Below are 8,129 nucleotides of genomic sequence, written 5' to 3'. Positions count from 1 at the left end.
GTTTTGATAGTTCTTTGGGAAGACCTCTGTTAGAAGGACAATATCAATGTTGTGTGATTGGAGGAAGAGAAGCAGTTCATTACGTTTGTTCACAAGTGAGTCACAGTTTGTGTAGAATGCTTTCAACTTTCTATATTTGTCTTTCCTTGCAGGCTTTAGAGTGTGATTCCTCCAAGCATCTTCATCAGGTTGTTGAACATCATCATCCTCTCCACTATTACTGGTGTCACCAGCATTACTCTCAGAGACATTGCTGTTTGAGTCACTTTCAAAATCACTTTCAAAGAAGGAGTCATCTGTTTCTGCCGTTTGACTTAGATGAACAGAATTTCCTATGGGGCTTCCTCTCTCATTACTCTCACCATTTATTGCAGAGTTGATCTCTTGCTTAGTATCCGTTCTCCATTCTGTCTTGCTTCTTGTACTTGGGTCCATTTTAGTACAAGTTGGCTTGCTAGTAAAGGTACATGTATGTCCTCTTTTATTATGGCCTTCATTCCTGATGTCTACAACACATAAACCTTCACTAGTCTTATTGCTCTCTTCTGGGTCTGATTGTTTGTGTTTTTCATTGTCAGAGGCATCAAGATCTTTATCCACTGACAAACTTTCTTCCATAACATTATCATCTGTAACTGTGTCTTGATTGAGCTGCACTCTTTCCATATTTTCCATTCTTTGTTCTAGTCAAAACTGGGCTGGTTTCTTTTCTTTGTCTGCATCATTTGTTCCCATTTCAGGATGGGTGTTCACTTGAATCTTTTCTGGGCAGTTTGTATGCATCTTATTGGACCTGATGATTTCAATAGTACTTTTAATCTTCTCATCTTCAGTCATCCTTTTATCGTACACCTGTTTACTTTTGTCTACATCTTTTCCTTCCTCTTCTCGTCTTTGCATTCTTTGGACACCATCACGATCTGATTCCGCCTCATCTACACTCCTTCCTACAGTATTCCCTATAGTATTTAAGGTATCAGTTTCCTCGAACTCCTTAATCCTTTCAGCATTCATGGGTAATTCAACAGTTTGAAAACCTTGTGTGTTTTCATGGTCTACATGAACATGAAATTTTCCGCTTTGATTTGTTCCATCATCATGATTTGTAATTCCATCACCTTGAGTCTTTCCTGCACTGGATATATGTACATGGACTTTGTCATTCTTTTCTGCAGTTTGCTGTACTTCTGCCTTCTGCAAATGTTCAATGTTTTGACTCAGATTGAGATCTTGAAGTTTGTCAAACTGGTTTATCTTTCCTGTAATTTCTACATTTTCAGTTGACATCATTGAACTATCAGACTCTCTTGGGAGACTTGGTTTCTCTTCCTCTCTGTTTGAATCTCTAGCAGGCAAAGGGGGTATAATTTGTTGTTGCTGTGACCTGTCTTTCTTACCATATGCATAGGAACGTTTGGTTATTTTCCCTTTTCTGATAACACAGTCTTCCCCCATATCCTTTCTGTGTTTCAACTCCTTACGCAAATTTTGATAAGCCTCTCTCTCTGCAGGGGTACGGTCTGGGTCAACATATACTGTCATATAGTCTGCATGTCTTCTAAGTTTCCTTGTCTTAGATAGTATTACTGACCTTTGAACATCTAATTCCACAAGCAGCACTCGAGGTTTTGTTTTGTCCTGCTGTTTATATCCAAGTCTTATGGCTCTTTGAACATTCACATTTTCAATCCCGAGTGCCTCAGTGATCACTCGTTGAACAAATTCTCCATCTTCTTTTTGTCGGAGTGCACCGGTTTCCCTTGAGCTTTCTGGGACATTATGTACAATGATGTTGTTTTTTCTCCGTTCTCTGTCCCTGTACTCTTCCAGGATTGCACTGTTATCCATAGTGACTTCTGTAGAGTTGTATCTGTCATCTTGTCTGTGACTTCTTGATCTCTCAGAGGACTGAGAGGGGATTTCGTTATCCATCCCCCTCTGCACAATTTCACTATAACTCACACTTTTTTCACTTGGCCTTATTGGTGTGTATACTGAAGATGATTTATTTGTTATGGAATTTGTAAGTTTCCATTTGATGTCTTCAGTGTCTGCCTTCAATTCTTTCATCTGTTTCTCCAGATCTACTACTAGTGCTGTCAGTCCTTTAATGGTTTTATCAGAGATGTATGAATTTGCTTCACCTCGAGGGTGGGAGCAATTTGGGCATTCTAGAGTATCTTGAAGCTTGGTTTCAATATTACATGATGCACAGAAAAAATGGATAGTACTCCACTTCCCAATGTCCGATACTACCTTTGAGTCAAGGAATGCACATCTCGGACAAAGCCACATGTTACACAGCTCACATTCAATAAGCACATCAGCCTGTCTGTCTTTACACCCATTACAAGTAAGTTTTAATTCCTCATCACCAGAGTGGGTAGAATTTCCATCCATTTTTTTCCTTGTATCATTTCTTTCATCATTATTGTCAGGTATAGTAGATCCTCCATGGTTTTCCTGCTCCCTGCCTTTTCTTAGCCTATCTGATTTACCTGTCTCCTTTGTTTGTTTATTGTCATCCTCATCTCTTTTTGATAGTATTGATGCCTTGGGTTTACTTGGTCTTCCTCTCCTTGCAACTTGACTTCCAGTTGGAGTAGGTTTCTTTCCCGATAATTGAGAGCTACATGTAGTTTGTCCTGGCGTGTGAGCAAGGTTTCCAACTGATTTACGATTTGTTTGATGTTTGGGTTCTTTCTCACATCTTGATCTACATGTTTTCACGCTAGTTGCTAAGGGTTGGTTTGTTCCAGATCGTCTAAGCTTCATGTGAGGAGTGGCAGCAGTAGCAGTGTTTGCCATAGTTTTCTTACACTTCTCTTCTATTCTAGAGCATTCATGAAATGAGTCTCTACCTGAGAGGGTTTCTTTTACAATTCAAAAGTTCAGAGATTCACAACCATCAACACCAGTATGTGGGACCAAACTTAGTAACTGGTACTGAAAGAAAGAACCTTCAGCCTTTACTAGTTTTTGTATCTGGTTTTTAAAGCCGACTTCTTCCCTGATCAAGCTGAAGATGGTACCGCTGAAGATGCCGGTACCCAACGAACCTGTTAATGCGTAGGACAATCTCGTCTTGTAAATTCTATCGCCTCAAAGTCAAAGAGGCTATAGTATAGTCTTAGACTTGCAGGCCATTTGTGCATTCACTGCTGTTTGAATATTAGTTGTAGACTAGAATAAATGGATTAGTGAAAGCTTAATCGATCTCTGTTAATGTTATGCAATGCCACTCACTGCCACTGGCATCAGAAATTAAAAGAGCTAAATTAGTAAATAACAAATAAGGCCTAGGCCTAGGCCTAGGGCTAGCAGCTAGGCTAGCCCTAGGGCCACTCACACAACATGCGACTCTTGCGAGGTTAGTTGTACTAACCTCGCACAACGCATGTCATTTCATAATGAATTTGGCGCTAATGCAGTTTCGCAGCCGCGATGGAAACTTGGAAATTTTCCTTTTACTCTGCCCCTTTGAAACACGAGTTCCCCCCCCCCATTTGCAAGAGATTTGGCACCCCCCCCCCCGGCCCCAATGAAAGATCAATTTGCCCCCCCCCCCCCCCAGTCAACTTCATATTGGCGTCCCCGCTGTTAATTTATTACCTCCCCCTTTCTTTTTCACTATTCCCCTCTTGTCTCTCGCTCTCTACTAGACAGCTGGCAGCCGTCCGTTTCGAGGAGTTTTTTAACATTTTATTTTTTTTTTAATTTCTCCTCATACACAGACGGCTAGCTAGCGTGCAGCCACCATTAGGGGACTTGCAATGCAAAATCCCCCCGTCGGGGCTCTTCAATTTTTGTCTTTAATGAGTAAAAATTTTGAAAATTCACGCTACCAAAATGCAAATTGATATTCCCTCTTGGCATCAATTGCCAAAAAACGGAGAAAAATCAAGTTAAAAGGAACAAAAACAGTGACTTACCTCGGCTGTCGCGCAAATTCACTTCCCCGTTTTATCCGATCTTAAGTACATAAACATATGGCCATTGAGTCCCCTGTACAGATCGCGCTAGAACTTCGGTCTCTGTATTTGGTGAGTGAAGCCAACGGAGTTCAGCTGAACAACCAACATAACAGAGACCGAAGCTTTTGGTCTAGCTCTCTACCTGATAAGTTCAAGTTGAAGTTTTTTCTCGACCCCCCCCCCCCTTCTCTCTCGTTTTCTTCTTTTGATTAACCCTCTTGCGTATCGAGTACCGTTTTCATTCGAGGCAGAGTAAAAGGAAAATTTCCAAGTTTCCATCGCGGCTACCATACAAAATAGCGAGAAATTTGCTCGATAATTTCAGCTCACGATACTCTTCGCTGTATATCTTGTGTGTGGAACGGGAACATTCAGGTAATGATTTCAATCCAAAATTCGTTAGATTTAACAAATTTAGAATCCAACGAAAATTGAAATTTTTCAAAAAGCGGTGAAATACGATGCTGGGCACAATTTGACCTCAAAATGTGACTGAGAGACTTGCTAACATAAGTTAGAACAGTTGTGAACAGTTACCCGTGGTGAGGTAGTACTAGTATTCGACCGGTGCGAAACTGCATTAGCGCCATGAATTTTGACGTTTTCATTCATCACACGAATGTGAGAGAATGACACACGCCAAAATCCTCACAAAAAATATACTAAATTTATTCATCTTAATCTTATTATTGAATGCAATTTTAAAAATATGCTAAAAAGTAATTTATAAAAAGGGATTTTAAACGCTTACCTCCAGTCCAAATCTCAGCCAAGATACTCCGTCCGATCCTAATACTGCGGTGGAAATTACGCAAACAACAATCGAAATGCGAATTTTTCCTATCGAACAGTCTAGATTCAAGTCGCCGGCGCATAATAGGAAATTGTACCAAAAATCAACAGGTTGCATGTCACGTATAATCGCTGATGGCGCTACATCATAAAATAACGCCTAGAACGCAACCAGCAGTACAGCTGATCTGACGTAAACGACGTAAACAAGCAAGTTTATTAAATAATATCGCGCGCCCTCTCTGTGCGTATAGAGAGAACCAGCGAATCGGCGCCATGCCTGCTTCGACATGAAGAAAAAATCATTGATAAAAAGTACCAGGGGCCCGTTTCTCAACACATGGACAAGTTAGTCATATCTTTATCCATCAACCACGGAGTTAGTTCCAATCTTACTAAACCTGTTTCTCGAAAGGCTTCCTAACTAGAATCCCTTGATATCGATACTATCGGTAAAAAGAGCAGACGAGACGTAGCCTTAGTCACAAAAAAGCATAATTTTCAAAAAGAAAAATTATGACAAAATTGCAAATATTATGATGAATTGGGAAATAAATCTTTTCAAAATAATAGCACAGGTGAATTATGCATCATACATACTTAGACCATGAATACTGGAGCATTCAATTGGAGAGAAAATTAAATTATGAATAATTCATTTCATGACTAAAAAATCACTTGTGGACGTTGAGATGGGTACCCCCGGAGACCCAATTTTAATAGTTTACGAAAGTAAACCATAACGGTTTTCTTTGTAAAATTATGATAATTATACGGACTTTTACGATTCCAAACGTCATCAAAATATAGTTTAACGAAACATTTTTAATCATTGATACCTAAAGATACGATATTGGACAAATTATATGCATAAATTAGAGATAGAATTCATCCAACTGTTAATAGGGGTCTGAAAAAAACAAATACGAGTTCAGTTATGGATGGCCTGACGTGGTAGAATCTTTATCGATTAAATCATTTTACTTTTTCAAAACGAATGGTTTTGTGGCGTTTTACCAACAGTTTTTATAGTTTCTTTGTATTACAATTATCATTGAATGTATTATCGCACTTGCTTTGTGATGTAATTTCAACCTCCATGATTGATTACGTAAGATTATAATTTTAAAATTTCTAGGCCCTTTTGCATGTCATAGTCTACCCACGTGATGCCACTACGTCATTAAGAAAGAAGTTATGACAGGTTCGGAGGTGTCATAAATATTTAGTGAGGTTGTTGTACCCGATCTTGGTAAAGAGGGCTTCGTGAAACGGTTAGTGGACAAGTAGCTCACTATCTCAGATTTAGTCAAGAAGTTAGACTTATGACGGTGTTGAGAAACGGGCCCCAGAAAGACAGAGAGGAATTGAAATTGGCTTCATATCGTTTTGTAAGTTTCATATCCAAAGCTTATCTGATCTTAAATCCATATATATTGCTAATTTAAAAGATATAGCCCGAAAGGCATTGCAAGTGCCGTGCAAGTGGTTATCCTGTGGACGGCGGCGGTAATGTACCCATGGGTGGGCTAGGGCTAGGGTCACTCACACTATTGCGAGGTTAGTATATGCTATACGAACCTCGCACAACCAACGTGTTTTTGTAGTGGATTTTAGAGTTGTCGTTAACATCGCTTCATAACTTGAATGGTGTTAGCCGAAACCCATTCCGCTACTCACCAGGGCTTTTTCTGGTAGAAAGCGTTCCATTATCAATTTTTAACATATTTTTTAAATTTAAAAAGGACACAAAAAAGAGCAAAATCGCTTACCTCCGCCTGGAAAGTGGCTTCGCACGTCTCTTCCACAGAAATAAAAGGAAGGTCGTTGGTGGCGCTAATACAGTTCGCAACCTTAATTCAGCTTGGTGGTATTTTTCAAACTAGATTCATGATTCATTGTATGCGCAATTCCAATAATTGTTTGATAAAATAGAGACCCCAATAAATGCAATAACTTAAAAAACGTACTTTTTTATTATTTTTGCTGACGATAATACTTTTTGGAAAATATTCAAAACGATGACAAATTAAACAAAAAATATAGAAAATTCTATGTACCTTGAACAAAGCCCCGCAAGTGCTATCGTTCGTTTGTCAATTAACGTTCCACCAAAGTCTTTACAGTAAAAAGATTGAACACTTTGCCGACTTTGCGTAACGCTTTGCATCGATTTACGTGTAAGATAATTTCTGTGTCTAGTCTTTCAATTGTAGTGTCTTTGATATGAAGATAAATCGCGCGCCCTCTTTCGCTCATGAGACAAAAAATTTGAGAGCTAGAAAGGTAGCTCTTGTATTTTGTCAACGAGAAGAAAAATCAACGCTTAAATTACGCATTTTGAGGGATATTCATCAAATTATGAGGAATTGACTTCACATCGTTTCGTAAGTTTCGTAGGAGGACTTCATTCTGTATTAAAGTCCTCGTATTAATTTTTCGTAAATTAACGTTATTTGTTGAATGCGCCGTGCCTTCAATTATTCTGTAGTCGGCGGCTGAGATGTAGCCGTGGGTGGGCTAGGGTAGCCTAGAGGCGTCTTGGGAGTAAAAATTATTTACTACGTAGGCTTACTCCCAATGACGCCTGGCACGGGAGGCATTGGGCCACACGAAGGAGAGTTTTTAGAAAAAACAATGTTGCTCCAAAATACTTGATTTGTTTAACTTGCTAGCCACACACTTATATGTACATGGACAACAAGTTCAAATCCCCCCATTACGTACATTTCTTTATACTTAAAAACGATAAATATTAGAAATATTATGAAAGATTATGTAAGAAGATGAGCAGATACTCACCGATGATCTTGTCGCCATTTTCCTTCTTTGTTCGTAGCCTAGTTACAAGACGCGTATAAGATCGGGCGACGATATCATGAGCAGTGCCAATTTAAAAAAAAAAAATCAATCGGCTGATGAATATCGTGAATTGTAAAATACTTGCATTAGCTAATAAGTATTTATTGGCTAATGCAAGTATTTTTAGGGAAAGACTAGGCACCTAAACTATTTTACACGCAAATCGACGCAAAGCATTACGCAAAGTCCGTGAAGTGTCCAATCTTTTCATCGTATAGACTTCGGTAGACCGCATTATTGACGTTCGTTAAAGCTTGTACTGCTGGTTTCGTTCCAGGTACGTAGATTTTTTCTATTTTTTTTTATTAGTCATTTTAAATTATTTGCAAAAAAGTGTTATCATTGGCAATAATAATCTTGAATTATGTTTATGAAGGTATTCCATTTATTGGTGCCCATAATTAGTCAAGTAATCATAAGAATTGCGCATTCAAAGAATTTAGACACAGTTATAAAATTACCGAGGAGCTGAATCAAGGTTGTGAAATTCATTAGCACCAC

The sequence above is a fragment of the Lytechinus pictus genome, chromosome 9 (assembly GCF_037042905.1).
Source record: "Lytechinus pictus isolate F3 Inbred chromosome 9, Lp3.0, whole genome shotgun sequence".
In the NCBI taxonomy this organism is placed as follows: domain Eukaryota; kingdom Metazoa; phylum Echinodermata; class Echinoidea; order Temnopleuroida; family Toxopneustidae; genus Lytechinus; species Lytechinus pictus.
This window is presented reverse-complemented; position numbering follows the sequence as displayed.